This window comes from Pezoporus occidentalis, unplaced genomic scaffold (genome assembly GCF_034315485.1).
Source record: "Pezoporus occidentalis ecotype Australia unplaced genomic scaffold, CSIRO_AGI_Poc_V1 ctg110, whole genome shotgun sequence".
NCBI classification, from domain to species: Eukaryota; Metazoa; Chordata; class Aves; order Psittaciformes; family Psittacidae; genus Pezoporus; species Pezoporus occidentalis.
This window is the reverse complement of record NW_026912887.1, coordinates 2,365,487-2,387,067: the sequence shown is the minus strand read 5'-3', so window position 1 is coordinate 2,387,067 and position 21,581 is coordinate 2,365,487. Positions and strand designations below refer to the sequence as shown.

General features: G+C 43.0%; 1 protein-coding gene and 1 long non-coding RNA gene across 6 annotated transcripts in view; one reads left to right on the top strand and one right to left on the bottom strand.

The window, feature by feature from the left end:
- The window catches only part of SPNS2 (SPNS lysolipid transporter 2, sphingosine-1-phosphate), a 126,515-nt gene that overhangs the window by 5,160 nt on the left and 99,774 nt on the right, over positions 1 to 21,581 (top strand). The window lies entirely within an intron of this gene.
- On the bottom strand, positions 1,898 to 20,028 carry LOC134170449 (uncharacterized). Its single transcript, XR_009967272.1, has 3 exons — positions 19,939 to 20,028; positions 12,209 to 12,306; positions 1,898 to 2,460 (listed from the first exon to the last, which is right to left on the bottom strand). It is a non-coding gene; the product is annotated as an uncharacterized LOC134170449 (long non-coding RNA).

Sequence of the window (21,581 nt, the reverse complement as noted above, 5' to 3'; positions counted from 1 at the left end):
TGTGTGAGGATCTGCAGTAGTACACAATGTTTTGCTTGAACAGTAGGTACCTGTTGCTGCCTCAGAACTCAAGAAGTCCTCCACTGTGAGCAGAAGCCTCATGCACTTCCAAAGCAGGTGACACAAAGTCCTTGGCAGCACAGTGACAAGGACTGTGTAGGAACATCTATTTCTCTAACATTGTGTTTTCCCTGTGTGATGGGCTCTATTGCACAGTCAGCTGCTTCCTGTTTGCCAGTTCTTATGCGAGTTGGCAGGATTTGTTCCAGAGTATTTTACATTTCAAGTGAATTCTTATTATGTTTAATCATAGTATTATTTCTTCCTTGTGATGTAGGTTTGCCAGATAGTAACTATCTTTGTTATTATGTGCAGATTTTCCTGTTTGACTCTGAGATCCTCTTTCATGCATGTTGATTAATTTTTTTCCTCAAAGCATCCAAGTCATCACAGTCAGTGAATGTGGCTTTTATTACATAGAGTTAAGAACCTCATGAATATTAAGTATGTTCTTAAGAATAATGTGATGATCTTACTAGTCCCTTCATCTCTGAGACTCAGAAGATATGTGGAAAAGCTTCCCTGGAATTCTGTAATCATTCCTTAAGGAGTTTTCAAATACAATTCAAAGCTGCAATAGGGTTAAATTCCATCAGTCAACTTGGTTTTAGTTGTTCCTATTTATTATACATGTATTCCTTATTGCTTATTTGCTATACATCAGAAACAAATAAACTGCTGATCAGGTAGCATGATGGGCTACTAAGTTCTATAGATGTTGTTAAAAGCTGGTGACTTTGCCTCTGTTATGAAAGCCCATTGTTTGGGCTTTCAAGTGCTGAGGAACTTGTGATTGGAAGGTGCTAGAATGTGTTGGCCTGAATCAAATGCAGCTCATAAAGGTCTTGTGTTTCCCTGTAACTGTTAATCAAGGTTCACAGTACCTATTGAAGAGATTCAGTGGGAAGGTATAGTTTTACCTTACAGATAAAAATTGGGAAATTTGGAAATCAGAACTCTGCTGGGTTCTTTGTTTGCATCAACATTGCTTTACATATATTATAGACCAAGATGTTATTGTGCAGCTTCTACTGAATCAGATGGTGCACTCAAGGTACCTGGAATCCATGTGTATCAAGAGATATCAGAGAGCTGTAGGCCATGGGTGTGAGAGCCTGAAGGAGACAAGAGACAGTATTGGTTAGTGTAATAGGCCCTAGGAGATCAGCAGATATAACTTACTTGGTTAGTCACTAGTGACTAAAGAATGAGGAGGGATTTGAGGGAAGACAGTGGTAGCTTTCAGCAAGTATTTGCAGACAGGATCTATCAAACATGATGGGCATCACAGGAGAAAGCAGGAAGATGTCTGTTGGAAGTGGATGATGGAGGATGACACCTTCCTGCTGGTTGAGAGAGCTTCGTGGAAACTGGCTGTGTGGATGTAGGCTGATGAGTGTTCTAGGAACAAATAATGTATGTTCAAAATGAGTCCTGCAGGGGACCTGTGAAGTGCCTAAGGGGCCATGGAAGTTAATAGGACTTGAACAAAATGGGCTTGGGCTCAGAGCCCAGACAGGTATAAGTGAGGTGAACAGCTCCTGGTGGTTTCCAGAGAAGTGTGGGTACAGAACATAGCATGGAGCTTTCTTGAAAATTGCTATTTTTGTGAACTGCTCTGAAATTCTTGGTGTGGAAGAAGCAAACCTGAGAGAGGCAAAGGGAATATAAAACCCCAAACAACATATACCCCACACCACCAAACCCTTAGGTCTGAGCTCTTTAAGTACCGGACCCTCGCTTTGGGTTTGGGACTATTACAGTAGTTCACTGCACTGTTCATAACCTGGATGAGCACTTTACTTAGAAGTGGCACACACAGTAGGCACATGCACGTTTGTTTTTCTGGTTTTTGACACATCTGTTTTCATTGTTATTTTGTGGGTGTTTCTGTCTTATGTAACTCAGCTATTTCTGTAGGGTTGCAGGGAAAGGAAGTGAAAGGGAGTGAACAGCAATTTCCATGCTTCTGGTTTTACAACAGTATAAATAATCAGGAGAGTGAGAATGTAAGAGATCCTGGGTGGCTGAAGTGATGTAGAAGCCTTCACTTCTGAGGTCATTCCTTTGGACCTGCTGCCAGTCAAGAGTGGCTGAAGGTTTATGTTGGAAAGCTCTGGGATGAGCTGTTCAGGACCTTCTGGTGGTGTCTTTCCACTCTTCCTGGTGCTTGTGTTTCCTCCACACAAGATGTGGCTGGGAACCACCATGCCATCTCTCAATGTACAACAAGGCATTGAGTTCTTCTGTCAGGTTGATCCTTCTAGACGTTGATGAAGCATGTCATGAGAGCAGTGTTGCTGCTCCCACCTATTCTGTACTTCTGGTTTTGAGGCAATAAATCATCTTTCTCTATAAAGATGTTGATCTGCCACAACTGAAATCACAGAGCAGTTCCAGCTGAAGAGAAGGGAGAGAAATGCTAAAGAAAAATTCAGTTTTATGCCTTGCCAGACTTAAATTCAGGCTTCAGCAACATGAACATACCAGGGTTATGTTATTGAACAGTATTATCTCCTATAGGCTTGCTTTTCTTAATACCTTTCCCGTGTCTGCCGGTGGTCAGCAACTGCAGTGGCTGAGCAGAACAGCAGAGGGAAAAGATCAGGGTTTTTATGAAGAGAAGCTGCAGGAGCAGCTTGGAGCTTGGCTGGCAGAATGAGAGAACCACATGCTGGAAGGAAAATCCCTTCAGCCTTGGCATGTGAGGGGTTTTTTTGTTTTAAGGCTGCATTGAACCAAAACTGCAGTAATCTGTTTTACTCCTTGTTCAGGCTTCTGCCAATAATTATGTAAATAACAACACAATTATTGGTTTCATAGCTTCCCATTTTATTTGTGTTAGAAACATGTCATTATTGTCTTAGACTGTGAGCCCTGTGTTCTTGGCAACATGCAAAACAAGAGTGGGTGAACTGACGGAGTCAACGTGACTTCTGTCTGTGTGAAGCCAGCAGGTCTTGAATTGAAAGTAGCCAAAGGTTAACTTTGGTTGATATGGCTGTCCTATGACTTGATGATCTGCTCTCTCTGCATATTTTCGTTTCAGAGAAGTGATCCTTTGGGAAGAGTATGCCAACAAAGCAGTCCAGATCTGAAAGGAGGGGATGTCTTCCCTTGTTGATTTGCAATTTTCACCTCTCTCTCTCTGTGTTGTCTCTGTACTTTGTGACTTGTGCCTGTGTGGTAGCGATGACCTTGAATGTTTTGCATTTATACTGGCATATATTTGCTTTAGCGCAGTTTTGCTACCAGCTCTGCAGTCTGGGAGGTTTACAAACCTCTCTGTGCGTTTGTTCTGTACTCGTCAGTGAGCGTTTCCTTTATTCACATTTTCACATTGCCTTTGCATTCTAGGGATGGATGCCCATCCCTGACAGTGTTCAAGGCCAGGATGGACGGGACTTGGAGCGACCTGCTCTAGTGGAAGGTGTCCCTGCAGGTGGCAGGGGGTTGAAACTGGATGAGCTTTAAGGTCCCTTTGAATCCAAACCATTCCATGGTTTAGTGTTGGGTGGTTTTCTCCAACAGGCTTATACTTGTGAGCTTTATCCCAGCTAAACCCACTGCAGCTTGGCTGTCCTAAGCAGCACAAATGTAATAATTTGATGTGATATTAGCTGACCAAGTGGCACTATTATCCAGGCTATAGTAATCAAACAGGTTGGTGTATGAAATGTTGGTTATGGGACACTGAATCAGGGCAACTTAAGCACTTTGGGGCAGGGACCAATTTTGTGCAGTTCCAAGCATGCTGTCACTGCTAAATAATAATTAATGCAGAATTGCGACACTGTTAATAAATACTGTGTAAGTGAAGAAACAAACTGTGCAATAAGGAAAAATGATTTCTAATGCACCAATGTGGCTCATAAAGAGTGGTTGCATGTGTTTGTGTGTTAGGCTATTAGGACTCAAATACTGCTGCAGCTAATACTGAAACATTTGTAATAATGTTGTTATTTCCGTCTAGCAGCCAGAAATGCTGCCTGATTTCAGGATAACAATATATTCAGGAAGCCAAATGCCCAAGGGCCCCTGATGACTGACAGCTACAGTGCTCTGATTAAAACTGACAGCTCCTGAGCAGCTCTATCTTGGATGTGCTGGATCTTTCCTTGATGCGCTGGGTCTTGGGGAAGAGAAGGGGGAAAGGACCAAAAGCAACGTGATACGATAGTGTTAGGAGATGAGACTCTTTTTGTTTGCATTTTTTTGAGGAGTTTGTAACTCTGCAGAGCCAAACAAGGTACTTGTTTACTCGAGTAAGAGTGCTTGGAGGGGCAAACATTGATCTCTCCATTATGACTCTCCTATAACAAGACATGGAAATTACTAAGGTGCTCGTTCCTAGTCATTGATTTTTGACTTAGAACAACAGCGTGCTGAGGTTCCTGGGTTTTGGATGATCAATTAAGCTACAGTAAAAAGTGTGTGTGTTTTATTCCCAACTGGTGTTAAAGCAAGGGAGAGAACTTTTTTCTCTACATGAGAGGAATCCCAGTGATTTTGTTCATCTGCGCTTGCGCACAGACTGCACAGACAATTGAACAGTCCCTAACAAAACCCCTTGGGTCACTCGTCAGAATGTGAGCTTGTTGGGTGCTGATTCTGGCTAAAGGTTGGGCACTTGCCCACTTGTACTCCACACAGTGAGTGTATTTTCTGCCCTTTCCTCCCTGCTTTCTCCCCAGCAGCATTTCCTAGCTGACAAGGTAATAACTACCTTTATTTCATTTCTCTCTGTGTTCATTTAATCTACTTTTTATATGTATGCAGGTTCTGGATGCTCATGAGCTGTTCACAATGCTTCCCTGGCCCGCACTGCTGTGTGTTTGCCAGCTCCATGGTGTACTTTCATCTGCACAGAAGTGCTAGAAAAGCAATAAAATTAATGAGGTTTCTTCTCTTGTCTGTTTCATTATAGCAGGGTCTTGGTAGAACTGCTAAAACTTAGAGCAGCGTGGTATTTCCTTCAGAAACCATATATTCCTGTGTAGTCATTATTTGCACCTCTTATACATTGGCAAATTCCAGCTTGGCATAAATGGGTACTGCAGTTATTTTGTATGCTTTGACCAGTTTTGGAAGCTAGTGCACTGTTTTGTAGGTGCTTTAGCATCCATGAAATTGGGCAGATCTTTCACTATGTAACCAAGTTTTGGGTCATACTTAAGTTGCTGGTGTTGGGGGCACTGGAGAAGTGGGCTTCTTTCTGAACCTGGCAGTTTCAGAAGCTACAGATGCTGTGCAGGGAGAACAACTGTGCTTCGTGGAGCATATTTCTAGAGAAAACACACGTTGAGTCACCGCATAGTGAGTGCCCTTCCAGAGGTTCTTTGTCTCCTATCATGCTTCAGGAAAGCTCTTGGAAGCTAAAATGCTTTTCCAAGTAGGGTTAAAATTAGGTTTGTCCTTAAAGGTGTGCAAAGATGACTCTGCTATTAAAGCATATTTTTGGTAGCTATTCAAGGCACAGTGGGTGTACTTTAAGTTATTATAAAGCTACCAAAATTATCCTGGTTTTGGGCTGTGGAGCAAGACAGATTGCAACAATAGCCGAGGAAGAGAGAAGTAAATCACTTTTTCTCTGTATTCTCATTTGGAAGTGACTTAAAATTGGTAATGCTTCTGTAGTCATACTATGCTCAAAAATATGTAACAGTATAAATGTCAAACTTGGTACATCATTGCAAGCTTACATTTGCCTCACAAGTGTACATTTAAATTGCTTGCATTGCTGAAAGCCACTTAACAAGAATAAATTAGCAGTAGAGCTAATGTTTGAATAAAACCACGAGTTCTGTGAGTGCCTGGATAGAGGTTTTTCTCTGTAAGGACATGCAGTACAGTCTGAATTGGGATTTAACCTTGACCAAAATACTTAGTCAAGCTCTATTATACCATCCCTTCACATTTTCAACGTGAATAGGAAATATGTTCATCACCGTTTAGGAATTACTGGACTTTGTAACCTGATGATATTTGGATTTATTCACTCAGACTTTATGCTGCTGAAGTACAAACTGCATCGATGATGAATGGGAGAGATTTCCTATGCGGTTGCTATCTGTAGCAAGAGATCTGTGTGCACAGAACAAGCCCAGCAGTGGGAGAGTTCAGTTTGTCTCCATAGTTGTGAATGTTCAGCCTCAGGTCTCAGCAGAGACTGTCAGAGAGCAACAGTTAGGATCAGTCATGCTGTGGACATCACTTGTTGGTAGATTTAAATCACTGATCTGATAATGAAGCTGTTTGTAAATGGCATTAATCACACTTGTGCCTGGCAAACCCAGTATTTTTCAGCTCTTCAGTTTTCTTGGTAGATTAAAACACACAAAACTTCTTGCTTGCTTGAGTTTGGCTGCAGTGAAGGAAGCTGGTAAGAAGAACATTTATTAGCAGCACAAGTTTTCTACCGTTTTGCTGTTTTCAGGGGTTTCTTCTGTTCTGCAGGAGTAAGGTTTGAGTTTTCTTTATATTTTTGTTTTATCAATGCCATTGACATAATGCAGAAGATCCCTGTCTGCAGCTTCTATTCAAACGTGGGCTCCAGTTGCCTCTGCTAGTGTTGAGGCGTAAAGACAGGAGACCTAAAATACAGATCTTAGTCATGCAGAAAGTTTCCATTTTTTAAAGAAATAGGTTTATAAGTATGGTTTTTCTAAACTGTATCCTCTCCTTTCTAATTATACACTTGAAATATTAGTATATAGAATTTTGCAAGTATAATTTAGACTCTGGCAGGTAGTGCCATGGCAATTTTAAGGTAGGCTTAAAAAAAATTGCACCTAAATATCCCAACAAGAGCAATTTTATACCTTAGTGATATTCTTGGGCTTAGTCTGGAGGACCTGATCCTAGACTCTGGTGTTGGTTTTGTGTTTCTATTTTCCCCTTTCAACCCAGAATGCAATAGGGACTGGGTTGTCCTGTCTTTTAAAGGTATAATCCCTCTCTAAGGTTTCAAGGCTGGAGGGAAGCACGAGCACACTTTGGGTACTTTTAGGTTGCATGTTCTGGTTAGAAAAGAGTCTCTCAGCAGCTCTTAAAAAGACTGGTGGTGAAAGGCTTGGTAACTGTGAGAGTTACGGATGGAGCATCAGTCTGTGTGTGTGGTGCTGTGTTCACACAGAGTCCAGGCCTTCCCGCTCTGTGATGGATTTCTTTTCATGGATTAGTTTCCCTTTAAATCTGGGATAGCAGTTTTCCAGTCAAAATTGCTATGTGGCATGTGGTTTGCTGAGGGAAAAGCAAGTAATTTCTTGTCTACCAGAGGATCATGCCATGTCAGCTGTCTGATCCCCCTGTAATTTTGCTGTGGACCACTGCTAGGTACCCCTGCTGCTGCGACTGCAGCTGCACGCGCCCTGTAAGTTCAGCATGGATGCTTAGATTGTCATCACTCTTATTTTCCTTTCCTTCTGTCCCTCCCCCAGGCTCTCATTGTGTGTAATCAAATTAAGGAGTGACACCAGCCCCAGTGGAGAAGAGCTGCTCTGTTAGAAAGCTGTCCCTCTGGAATCTGCACACAGACCTCTTCATGTGCACCTGCCATTGCTGGCTGCTGCTGGGACCTTGTGTGCCAGCAGCCTGCACTGAGAAGTGCTCCCTGTTCCTCCTATCTCCATTAATAGTTTTAAGGACACTTAATACTTTGCTAGTCTCCTAAAGCTTGGCTTTGTCCATAAATACTGCATTATATTTTTACAGGGTCCAGCTGAAGAGTGCTTTGTAGTGAAAGCTAGAACAGGCTGTATTATGAGGTTTCTGTTAAATCTGTAAAGACCGTCAGCAACACAGCTCATCAGTGATTGGTGCCAAGTGGTAACTGGGAGGATGCTGGCTCTTTCGAGACAGTAGCAGTCCCTTGTGGAACACTGCAGACTTCTATTTGAAACCCACTGTAGGTTGGTAAAGCCTCTTTTGCTGTTTCTGTTCAGATTTTCTGGGCACTGTGCCTTCTCTGGGGTACAGGGCTGCTGCCCTTTCCCCAGGCAGGATGCTGTGTGCCAGGCACACGTGCCCCAGCAGCTGCACATTCAGGAGGATCAAGAAAGTGAAGATCAACTGTGAAATAACCGCTGGGCTCTGAGGCTTGCCAGGTCTGCCTACTCTGCACAAGCCCTTCTACCATGCTTTTCACTGTCTGATGAGCCCCTTGGAGTCAAACCAACCCTTTTCCAATGTGAAAATTTGAAACCAGGACATTTCCTTATGTCATGAAGCCATCTCATTTAAATATTTTACACCTCAAAGTATTCACTTGTTTCGATCCAGAATTCTTTGGATCCATCCTGGCTTTTTATTGACTCTCTATCATTGGAAATCATTCAAACAGCATTGTGCAGTGGAGCCTCCTGGGAACCCTACTTGGACTAAGCAGCTAACTGGGGCACTTGGCTGCCTTTGGGGTTCGATGCTGCTGCTCCCTCATTGTGAATAGCTTTCATGTGATGTTTTCGTTTGAGCAGTGGATGTTGCACATCTCAGTGGTGGGTGTTAGAGATAACTGTGCCCATGGAAGGGTGGGTCTCTGTGTCAGAAGTGGAGAACGTTGGTGGAACTGAACAGGGTGCAGCCTGCCTTGTTGCTTCTGCTATTGCACTGTTAGGAACATTAATCTTTTAGCTACTAAATGTCTCTCATTGGTGTTTGCTGAATGTAGTTACTAACATCCAAGCAAGCTCAAACAATGGAAAATATATGAAATATGAACCCATTCTTTGTGCTCGGGTGGGATCATTCATCTGGCTTTGGTGAGGAATGTTCACCTCACATTTCCGAACATTGTATTCAGCAGATGAGCTGTTTCCTCCTCATCCTTCAGGTTTTGGTTTCTCCTTTGGAAACCGGGGCTGAGAGGCCATGCTTAGGTGGGCTGTTAGAGTAATTATCAAATAGAACAGGCATGGCTTTAAAGGTGCTGTTGTGTGAGTTTACTGTTAGTGATTGGAGGGGGGGGGAATTGGCTGGGTTCTTGTTTGTGTTTCCATAGTTCAGCCTATTGACATGCAGATGAGCAGCAGTCACACTGGGAGAGAGCTGCCTATTCACTCTAGCAGTCTCCCCAGCTGGAGAGAAGACTGAAGAATGCAAGGGAACCTCAAAAAACACCAAAGCCTACAGTAGACAGCCTCCAGTCAAGGGGCCTATTTGCAAAGGGTATGGATATTCTGGTGTTGCTACCGAGTTTTATCCTTGCTGGGTCACTGTCACTGTTCAACAGCTGAAAGAAACCTCCTTGTACAGGGATGGGCTTCGTTTCACACATCCTAAGGTAATGAGAGTAAATTATGGGGAAGCTTCATTCCTCCACAGTTGCTCTCAGCCCAGTTTCATGGAAACTTTAACAACAAAACAAATACAAAACTTTTTTTTTTAAATAAAACCCCCTTAAAAATAGAGCTAAGGTTAAAAGGAGACTGTGTCTAATTCTGTTAGCATTGTGGTCCTCATTTGTCGCTCCTGGTGACTTGAATTCCTCACAGATTGCTGGTTTCTCTGCAGATCTGTAATTCCCACATGCTGTAATTTTGCCCTTAGAAATGTTGGCCACTGTCAGCTCTCTGTTTCTGAGCTGGAATTTTGAATGTTTTAAACTCCTCAGTGTGGTCTTTTTCTGTTGAGCCCCAGCGGAGGCATTCGCCCCTCAAGGAGGATGGAGCAGAGGTTTGCTGTGCTGTGACAGAGAGCATTGACAAGGCAGAGGTGGTGAGCAGGGGGCTGGGGTGCAGAGCTGCCTCCTGGATGTGTGAAGAAGGTGCCTGGGTTCTGTGTTCACTGTACAGAGAAGTTTGTGTTGTTCAGCAGCAGTGTAACTGCTCAGAGGAGAACCGGGCTGGAGAACCAGAAGCTCTTCTAGGACACCTCAAAATGTGAGCTCACGAGCTGCTGCAGGAAAAATTCTGTTTGCCATGCAAAGTCCAAGAATCTCCCAAATAACGTGCTCTGGTCTTGAAGTCCTGTCAGCTGGTGGAAGGGTCAGATATTGCTGTGAGCCTTTGGCTCGTTTGAAATCAAAGCTACATGCTCAGAGTTCCAGCTAGCACCCAGTCTCTCATTTTAGGCCATATGTTTAATTATGTCATGTCATGAACTGAAAGAACATATCATTTATTCTAAAGTCTGAAAACTTGAAATGCTGAGATGAAAGGAGAGATGGATCTGAGTTGCACTTTCATCTGGTTTTCATCACGGTGCTGTTTTGTTGGGCTTGTTTTGTTTGTTTTGTTTTAGGACCCCTGAGAAATTAAACCTTATTCTTTGTTGTCTGCTTTTTACATCAATTTTATCCTCTGGGTATCCCCTGTTGTTGTTATAACTGTTTCTATGCACACAGCCTTAAATGGATTTCTCAAGTAAGAGGACATGACAAGTAAATGCAATTAACTATTCAGATCTTCAAGGGCTTATGATGTAACCAGTGGATGGAGGTTGGTCTTGAAGTACAAAGATACTTTAAGCTCCAGATCTTTATACTTTTCTGCTCTGCTCTAAAACATAGTGGAGTTCTGCTGTTTACTAAAGTAGTCATGGGTGCTTCTTAAACAAATCTTAAATGCCTGGAGGAGACTTTTTGGTTATACACTAATCATAGAATGGTTTAGGTTGGAAGAGACCTTAAAGCTCATCCAGTTCCAACCCCATGCCATGGGCAGAGACACCTTCCATTAGACCAGGTTGCTCCAAGCCCTGTCCAACCTGGCCTTGAACACTGCCAGGGATGGGGCATTTACCACTTCTCCGGGCAACCTGTGGCAGGGCCTCATCACCCTCACAGGGAAGAGCTTCCTCTTTATATCTAACCTGAATAACGATGTATTATTTCCATTTGCAGTTAGGAATTGCAATTAAGGACACTTGTGCTGTGCTCTGTGCAGACAGGTAACAACACTGTCTGCTGGGGGACTGGAGCTCTCTGCTTATGGATCACCTTTGCCATACCTGTGGGCAACTCTTCTTCCACTGGCTTTTCTCTATGTATGATAGGATCACCCTTCAATTGGCAGCCCTCAACCAGTAAGGCTGGCCCAATATCGTTATCTCTGCTTCTGATCAAATTAATGGGGTTCTGTGTTGTTTAATATGAAGCAGAAGACTGGGCCTAAGCAGTTTGCAGGCTGCAGATGTGGTGCAGCAGTACTGCAGTGCACTTCTGTGCAGTCTCTGCTACAGCAAGAAGGCAAAACCACGTTCTGTAATTTTATGAAAGAAGAGTGTGTAATTTAAGCTAAAAGCTTTACTTGATAGGCTGCAAGCATTTATTTTTGAAATGTGCTGTGAAATGTTAGTAGTGGCTTTGTGGAAAAATGTTGGATTGTGAAGGAGGAATGTTTATTTTGGATTGAAAAGTTTCAGGAAGGAAATGATATTCATATCTTGATCAACGTTGAATAATGTGAAGCTTACATAGAAAATAGCCTGGCTGAGGTATCTTCATGTTAGTGAGAATACAGGGTAGTTGCGGAGTGTTTATACTGTACAACTGAGATAAAGATTTTACTCCTTTATTTTCCTGTGTTAGAAAGGATAAATGGAAGGAGGACCAGAGAGTTCAAGCCAGGTTTTGGACAGTGCCCTGAAGTATTGCTGTTCCTATTACTGCAGAGTCCTAAGGTCCACAAGAGTACATCATATTGCAGGAGTCCCTGTGCTCTTTAACCCTGCTACATCCCTGTAAGTGGTGCTGGAAGCAGGACAGCAGAGAGAAAGCAGACAAGGAGAAGGCTCCATTGTGTAAGGGGACTTCAGCAGGAACATGTGAGAAACACAGACAGCCCATGTTCCACCCTGTGACCACCCTGCAGACCTCCTGCATGCTCCTCCCTAGCTCTGCTTTCCTACCTTGCATAGCAGGATTGTCCAGCATGTAAGAACTCCTCACAAATCACCAGTACTCCCAGGGGTCTGTAGGTTAGTTGTTCATTGTTAATATCATAATGTTGGGGATGATGCTGATGTCTGCCTTGAGTTTGGAAACAGAACAGCAACTAGAAGAGGTCGATCCTGAAACAGCTTCTCACAGAATCATAGAATGGTTTGGGTTGGAAGGGACCTTAAAGCTCACCCAGTTCCAACCCCTTCCACTAGACCAGGTTGCTCCTAGCCCCATCCAACCTAGAAGCAAAAGTGTATTTTCATTTACCCACTCCAGTTGTTTTCAAGCTGCTGGAACAACACTGATGCTTCCCTCTCTGCCTCCTGTTTGGCAAGGCCTTTCCAGCGTGGCAAAGCAGCATGCTCCTGCAAATGAAGGGGCAGCTCATTTGTGAATGAGTTCACTTGCATACCTAATTCCCTTTCACACCTCTTGTTTGCAGCTGATTGTTAGTGTGTGTTAAAACATGAAGCTTTCCCTGTGTTATGCTGAGAGTGAACTGTGTGAAAGGGATAAAGAGGGAAAGGGGTTTTAAGTAAAACCATGATGATGGATGGCATTTAAATACCTCTACTTTGTAGAAATTGATGATGTAATTCAGTGTCTCAGTATGAAGGACTCAAAGAGGAAATAGATGCAACTCAAAGCACTTTATGAGGCGAGGCTCTAGAGCTAGTCTGTATTTATCTGGAGCAGTGGAGGTGAGGATTAGGACATGCTGCTGCTGAAATAATGGGTCTGGTCATTTCTGAAGGCTTAGCTGACTATTTGCAGGTATTAGCAGTGTTAATTTTGTTTTATAAGGCAAATTAGTCATTGTTTTCTGCAGGGAGGAGAAAGTGAAGGAAAATCCCATTCCCTTTTTCCTCCTCTTTCTTTGTAGGTGCTTTTGGTCCCCTCTAACTGTGGCCAAGGCCACACAAGTGGTTGCTTTGGCAGGTGACTTGGGGAGCAGCAGTAACCAGGGCAGGGCAGGGAGGTGGGAATCAGCAGCTGATAAGCAAAGAACTGGGACGCTGCTGATCAGATAAGAAAGATACAGCAATTAAATTCTCATGGGGGCAGAACCACAGCCATGTAATTTGTCCTTTACAAGGCCAGGTGGCCATAGTAGTATTTTGATAGCAAAGCAACAGGCAGAGGATTTTAGTTATTCCTAGCTTTAGAGGTGCAGGGTTTGTTTCATGGCAGCAACATGAAAAAGAGGGTGTTGACTTGGTCAAGATAGAGTCATCACGTTGTTTAGGTTGGAAAAGACCATTAAAATCACTGAGTTCAACCGTTGCACTGTCAAGGCTACCACTAAACCATGTCCCTCAGCACCACATCTACACATCTGTTAAGTCGCTTTAGGAATGGTGACTCCACCACTGCCCTGGGCAGCCTGTTCCAATGCTTGACAACCCTTTAGTCAAGACATTTTTCCTAATATCCAATCTAAACCTCCCCTGGTACAACTTGAGGCCTTTCCATCTCGTCCTGTGAGGATACCTGTCAGAGGGATGTGTTGTTTTCTTGCGTTGTCCTTATGTGTCCTTGTTATCTTTTGTCTGAGCAAGCTTTTTGTAGGAGGAATCATCATTGTTCTGTTTGCAAAAACTAAATCAAAGGGTGCTGGTGGTGTGCGATGGAAACTTTCACCCTACTGTGAGTAATTGCCACCATAACAAGTAGGGCCTTTTGCATTTGCCATGAAACTTAGAAATATGAGTCGGTTTTTGTGTGTGATTGACTTGTATTCTGGGTTTGGAGCCTGGATTTTTGTGTGTTTGGGGGATTTGCTGCGCAGCCATAAGGTTAAAGGATTCAGTAACTGCAGCGACAGCTGTTTTAAGGAGAGTGCCAGATATCACAAGGATAAACAACCAGGAGATGGCAGTTCTTAAATCCTACTTGTTCAAAAGTTAGCACTGATTCTGGAAGTGCTTCCTCAAAAAGCATGAGGCCGTGTGTGTGCTGTTGTCAGGTGGGAACCTAAAACATGACAGATGTCTGCTGGTGGCTCCGAGATTTCCCTTCTGTGGAGCTTCTGCTTTCCTTGCTGAAGTGGGGAGGGTTCTTGTGACTCCATCTACCTTTGTTAACCTCCTTCCTTCAGCTCTACTTTCAAGTTCATAATCTTTACCCTGAATTAGCCCATTTCCCTAAAACTTGCTGTAAAAAGAATGTAAAAATTCTACGGTTCATATAGCAGGGAATGAAGAAATCTTTTGTATACGTGTTTAAGTAGCTCTTGCCATTAGGTTTAAACTGTTCTGTTGATGCTGTTGCTCCACCACAGCAGAAATCTCACTCCAGCTGCGTATGTGAAGGGTGTAAGTAGCAGTACTAGCAGTTTTCCTCAAGAATTTCTTTACATCTGAATGGAGCACACACAAAACAAGGCAGCTGATCTGACAAGCAGACCTGCTGATGGCTCCAGGAAAACGGGTTTGTTTTTGTTTTCAAAGCAGTTTCTGCAGTTTTTCTCCACTTCTCTATTGCACAATTTAGCTGAATGGAGATGTATTATGCCTGTAGCACACAGCAGGATCCTTCTGTCTATAGATGTTTTATGCAGTCTTTTCTTTTTGCAGTATCCTAGGGTGGTTTGCCTGAGGTGAATTTTCTTCTCAGCCCCCAAAAGTGGCATTAATGCAATATAAAACGTAGGAAATTATGCTAAAAAGAAGGTAGGAGTAGGACGGAGCATATTTGCGTTTGACAAATGTCTTTGCCATTTCTAACACTTACATCTTCTAACATCTGAGTGTCTGCAGTCCTCCTCTGGGTCCTTAGAGCATCAGAAGATGGGGAACAGCAGTTCATGACCTCACATACAAGGAGATGAATCATTGGTGTTCTCTGAAATTACAGGTATTTAAAAGTGATTGCAAGAGACTTCTCTTAGCCTGTGCCATTTCAGAAATAGAGCTGTATTTTCTTACCTGTAGCATACACTTGGTAGGAATAGGGGCAAGTAAAGAAAGAGGTTTGAAGTCAGTTCAAGATTGGGTAGGGTTATGTGTGCCTTTTTAAATAATGGTCACATAAAAGTCAAACTACTGGCCATGTTTCTGAGCACAGAAGGAAAACCTGCTGTGTTTGGGTTCAGTTCTAGTGTGCATGGAGCAGCTCTGACTCCTCTGTGTCTGTTCCATCACAAAATGGGAGCAAACTGAGCAGGAGATGAAACTAAAATCAAAGGTACTGCATGGGGATTTGAGTTGGCATGAAAGGCAAGTTCTTAATTGAGGGAGGTGCAGTCCAGATGTTCTACCATCAGAAAAACAAAGAGTTAAACTCATTTAGGGAACATTTTGTTCTGAATATATATCTGTATTTATATCTTACAGTTATAATAAGTACAACACTTGAGGATTTGATTGTACTTCCACGTGGAGATCTCTCTTGGTTAAAACAGTGTCTTGAGGAAAGGATAGATGGTACCTCTTTTCCAGCTCAACCTCTGTTGTGAATGGGTGACTGTGATCCTTGTGGCCATTAACAGGGGTATATACTGGGAGGCTGCTCATTTTCCATGTGTCTGTTCCATGACTGGGATTTCATGCGATGCTGCAGTGCTGTGATAGGTAGTAAAAAGCAGTAGATATGTGATAGGCACTTCTCAGCAGTTTTATTCTCTGACTGTTGAAGAGCAACCAGCATTGTGACAGTTCCTCCACATTGCATCCATTTCTTCGAGGATTAGCAGGTCCTTCCAAGCATGCTGGGGGATTTCAAGCAAGGTGTTGGTAAGCCTCATTCCCTGGGCAGGTTGGAGTTCCACACTTACCCATGCATTAGCACAGATGCTTCTTCTCCTGAGTAACTCCTGGTTTTCTATACGTTTTTGTTCCTTATGGAATTTAAGGCTGTGGCTGTGGCCTGCAGGAGCCTGATGGAGTATGAACAGGACTTTCAAGGTGATCTGCTTCTGAGCTTTTGTTCCTTGTTAATTATTGTAATGTGATGAGCAGGTGGGTAGTACAGTGAGCAGGAGCACCAAAAGCAGTCTTTCATATTCCTCAGAAATGCAGGGCAGGTAAAGAAAGCCTACCGGTTTGTTTCCTTTGCCAATCTACTTGCATTTGGTCCTTCCTCGCTTCCACTCCTCTTCAGTGCCGAACCAGCAGAGCACAGCAAGTGTACCCCTTTGCAGTGGTGCCCACATCTCTCTCAACTTGCCACAGAGAGAGGAAGAAATTGGACAGCATAGACGTAATTCTCTTTTGTTTGATTTCCTTCTTCTCATTGCTGCTGTCATGAACACAGGAAAATTACCTCTAGCAAAACACTTAAGAAGAGATATAATCTGCCAAGGGAATTTGGGCATACAGTACCTGCTTAAAATAACAATAAATTAGACAGTTGGATGCCATATTCTCAGTGCAGCTTTGAAAGTCTCTGGCTTGAAGTATAATTACAAATAAGATTTAAACTATGCTATTTATTTATACAAGCTGCTATGAGTCATGAATTGCATCTTTCTGAACTAATGAAAAGATTCATTTTCTCTTGTATTCATTTCCATCCCTCCCAATACCTTCTGGGGGAGATGTCTTACAAAGTAAATGACTTCTGGGACCCCATCTCAAAACCATTCCGTGACGGAGATCGGTGAGGAATGCTGCAGCTCCTTTGGTAAAGCGCGTACCTCCTGGGAACACCTGGAGTGCCTGTTCAGACCTGCATGGAGCTATCTGCTGGTGTTTGGGTGGCATTCGTGTCTGGCTGTTGGACTGACTTGAAAGCACCTTCACTAGCTTGGTGTTTGCCTTTCTTTGTGCTACGGTAGCTCACACATCTACTTTGTCAGGTTCTTGTGGATTTACCTACCATCTATATATGCTAAAACATGTTCACCGGTGAGCTATAGCCATACTGGTGTGTTCTGCACTAACATCCAGAGCAAACTTCTCTTGCTTCAGCACTGAGGGGACTGAGAGAGCACCTGCTGCCTGCTGCTTCTACAGCCCAGCTTCCCAGCAAATATCCTGCACACCATGTGGTTACTTGGAATCAAGTGTGATTTGAGCCAATGTCATGAGCAGATGGAATAAAGGCTTTGGGGCATGGCACGCTTATACAAGAGCTCAAGTCTGCTCTCCACCTGCAACATGTATACCCCACAGCAGAGTTGCTTGACAGGGAATTTCTTTTATCTGAGAATCACTTTAGCTGATAGCACTGATTTTGGTGTTAGTTTACAGTACTTCCTGAAGCCTCATTTACTTTGAATTTACTGACCTCACATGCCCTTCACAATATTCTTGTGAGTTACTTTCAATAATCAGACAACATTGAGGGTTTTTTTTTTCCTGTTTGCCTCAGACTGGATGCTTTTTCAATTTCATCCCCTCTATATTATGCAGCATTCTAATGGGCATACAACCGAGGTGCTTTATTTTCTGCTCAACATCTAAATCAAGAATAAATGATCAAAAGGATTGACATGTCTCCTAAAAGAAGTGCCTTTAATACCAGTGACTGAAGTGCAGGACCAAAGAACATGTATTACAGTCCATATTGAGGACTGGGTTGCCTTTTAATTTCAAAATGGATCTTCTCTTTTTCTTCTCTGTGAGAAAGCATCTTCACAGGACCCCAACAGACTGTTTCTTCAAAGAAGCTCTGCCTTTTATGTTCTGTACAAGTTCAGTGGCTCAGCATTTTCTTCGTGACCCCATCTCTTCAACTGTTTAGATATTTCTCTGCAAAAGTGTGGGTAGGGAGGGAAAGATAAATATTGTTTCCTTTATTTCCCTGATAGTCCCTCATGGACAGACCTGTGTCTGGTCTTGATTATCTCTGAAGATTTAACAGTTTTCCGCTTCACACCTAAAACCATCCTGAGATAAGGAGTGAGAGTTGGGGACCAGGCCAAATGTCATGAAGAAACTTCTCGTTATTAAACATCATTGCAAGAAATGTTGCCGGTTTTCACCAGAGTCATGTGGTGTTTTGTCTTCCTAAAAGACTGAAGATGTTGATTAACAGAAGTGAGAGTTGTAACTGGCAAGGAATAGTGCATGTGTTTCCGAGTTTATAGGTACAGTGGAGTACTGCTGATGTGCTGCTGTGTAGAGAGGAAGAGCCACTATAGTCAGCTTCAGATCTAGAATATACGTAGTTTTTCTGAAAAAGAGAAGTTACTCTGGAATAAAATAAAAGAACTAAAGCAATTCCAGTAAATGAAGCCATAAATTGCAATGGAAGCAGTTTCATTTGAACAGAGGGCACTTTGTACATCAGTCTCTCAGGTTTATTCTTTATTCCTCTCTCCCCTTACTGTGTTAATCCACACTTGAAGAAGGAAGACTTCTCAAAAGTACAATGCATCTTGAGGTTCCATGGAACTTGGAGCCAGGGAAATGAGGGAGTCCCTGTAACAGGATCTTCATGTTTATTAGATGGGAAAGAAACCACAGAGGCAAAAGATTCTGAACATCCGCCACCTCTGCAGAAGCTTGGAGAATGCTGTCTCAAGACAGAGAGCCATAGAAAACAGGGTTCATTAGTTAGATTTATACTTTTTGGTGTAAACTTGCTGTGAATTGGTGTGGGGTCTTGCCAAGCTTTTCTTTGGAAAAGATGTGGGCTTCTCTGAGCTCCATGCTGAGGTTAACTCTTGATCTCGTGCTTAGCTGGCTCCATGGTGCACTGGTCAGCAAGGAATCAATGCACAGGCCATGAGCAGAGGCTTAACAAATTAGAGCCTTTTAGTGTTTCTAGTGAAGGGGGAACCTCAAACTCCTCTTTTAGGCAGCGGTATTGCAGGCTGTGTCTTTTTTTCTCTTCTACTGCATTGTTAATCATCACAAATGACGGTGGAGGCGACTTCCTGACAGCACTTGTATCAAAATCTGACTCTTGAGAAATGAAGGGTTCAGTACCACCTTATTTTATGAAAGACACAAAGCTTTCTGTGCAAGGTGAAGGGTTTTCTGTGTCGTGGAAAGGATGCACAATTACTGTTTTTATTTTTTCCCAGGTTCCTGTGCTCATTTATTTTTTAAGCAATTCATTACTAAATGCCCCAAGGGGATAGTTCATGGAATTTGGTATCACTTTGAAATTCATGTAATGAAGTTAAGAGTTAGAACTGTATTTGTCACTGGCTGATGTTGAAGTGTGGAATCTGACACTCCGAGCATGATGCAGGAAGAATTGGGGCTTATCTTTGGCAAAGGAGGGAGTCTGCTTGGCTGGATAGAAGTCTAGGCTGAAGCTTGGGGAAGAAGTAGGGAACTTGGACCTCTTCCTGTGCTTCTCAATTGTGGGTGAGCTCAGATGTGTCACTTTGTGTCACTTTCCCCACATTTAAACCAGGTAATGGTACTGACCTAAAGGATAAATGCTCAGTACTTCCTAGGTAAGATGTTTCTGTTCACACAACTCTGTTTAAAGTCCCGAGTGCTTGTTAATATCATTTCATTGCAACATTTCTCATGAGTGAGTTTGCTCACTATGGTGTCTTTATCCACAGGAAATGTTTCCTTTTCCTCAGTCCTAGTCTTTCCTTCAGAGTTTCCATGAATTTTTGACTCCTTGTTGCCTTGCAACAGTTAAAAGCCAGGTGAGCCTGTCAGCTTTGTCATCTCACAGACACCAGTTACTGTGAAATCAGACCTTTGATCAAAGGCCTTTTCGGTTGCAGTATCAGAGGCTCCACAGCCTTTATCACCTACCCACAATCTGCAAATAAAGTTTGAACATGGAAAGTGGTTTAAATGGGTTTGCTTTACCAACACAGAAATAAAAGCTGCCCTAAATCAGAGAGACTCTCTCTCCTAATAATAGCAACAACAGAAACGTTCCTGTCTGTTTTTTATTTGGGATGCACATGTCTTATAATTAATCTTCCTTCTCCTAATTTCCCTTTCATCTGGGGCTCTTCTGCGCACTTCACAAGAACATAATAACCAAGCCCTGCTGTATCTGTGACACATTATTATTGTTATTATCTTCATTAGGTTAATGCAGACTCTGAAATTCTGCATGATCATATAACCTACAGAAGGTTAAATTGTGATCTAGTGTCAGAATTGGGAACAGAGCAGTCCTGGCTTTCAAACCTGGGTTCAATTCAGGTTTTGCTGTGTTGCTTAGGAGTGTGCATCACTGTTCTGTTACCATAGCCCTTGTCAAAGAGCTCCTATGGCAATGAGCTAGGCAAAACCCAAAGACGTTGCTGTGGAGGGTGTTTTAGCTTCAGAAATTGCTACAGTTCACACTGGATAAAACAGTCTATAAATAAAACAGGGCAAGCCCTGTTATGTGCTGTGAGGATTTCCTGGTATCGCTGTAGTCACATAGCTACACCAATGACCCCTTTCAGTTACAGAGAAGCCCTAGCTGTCATGCTTGTTTTAGTGCACTGTCTTCTCATCTAAGCACACACCCTCATTCAGGTATGGGCTTTTAGACACAGATTTTACTGCTGTATCAGTCATGGAGCTATTGTAGAACGTGGTAAATTCTTTAATAGGTCGTATTTAAGAAGCTAGACTGATGCATTTAAATATCTCCTCTGATAACCTCAAAGCTGGTTTCTTTTCTCTTTTCCCTAATGGTGCTGTGGGTAAGCCCTGGCTTCCTTCACAAGGTTTTGTGCTCCACGCAGATCTTTGAGTACCTGTGTGCCTCACTGGAGTAATTGTACAAAGCCACTTCCCTTGCCACCTAGATTCATTTAAAGATGTGCTGCTCACAGTAACTGATGCAGCCATTGACAGTTGGGCACTAACCTCGATCACTTCCTAGCACAGCTTGACCAGGACCCAGAATAAAACAGAAATGCTTCATGCATTCCTATGGGAGGTACACACACACACGTTATGTATGCACATGCACAGCGGAGGAGTATTGCATTGCTTTGTTACTGGGAGATACTGGTGTGGGCAATGACAGAAGGGCATTTCCACTCATACACAGAGTAAAAAATGCCTGTGATCGGAGGATCGCAGTGGATGCTCTAAGTAGTTATGGAGGAAAGCACAAGAGGGTTCCAGGAGCCCACGCTGGCAGTGTGGAGTCACAAGCCTCATCTGCAGGAAAAACGTCTGCCACAGGTCATGTGAGGGTGTGAAAACAGCTCCTCTAAACAGGACCTTTTGGTTTAGTTACATCGTGTGTGTGGTAGGATTCTTGTGTAGGTCAGTGCCCTTGTGATGGGAGACCTCCCCAAGTGGGTACAAGAGCGGGGACAAGGAAGGAGGAAGGGTATATTTATTGGTACAAGAAGCTCCTGGTGCCCTCTGAATCATGAGGCGGGTAAGGAGACCCAGGAAGTCCTGGTTATGCTGCTCTAGAGAGAACAGATCAAATGGGGATGAAAGGAATGAAAGAGGGGCCTTGGAGGAGTTTTATCCTCCTTTTTATGCAGGATGACAGACTCATAAAGCTACTTGCCATGTTCAGCAGCGGTGTCTGAGAGGTGTTTAAAGCATATATTTAACAGTAAGGGCCATTCTGGGATTACTAAACTTAGGGTAGGTATTTGTATCTGCAGTCAAAACCTTTTTCAGCTCTGTCATGGTTTAACCCCAGCCAGCAACAAAGCCCCACGCAGCTGCTTGTTCACTCATTCCCCTCTGGTGGGATGGGGAGAGAATCGGAAGAGAAGTGAGAAAACTCCTGGGTTGAGATAAAGGCAGTT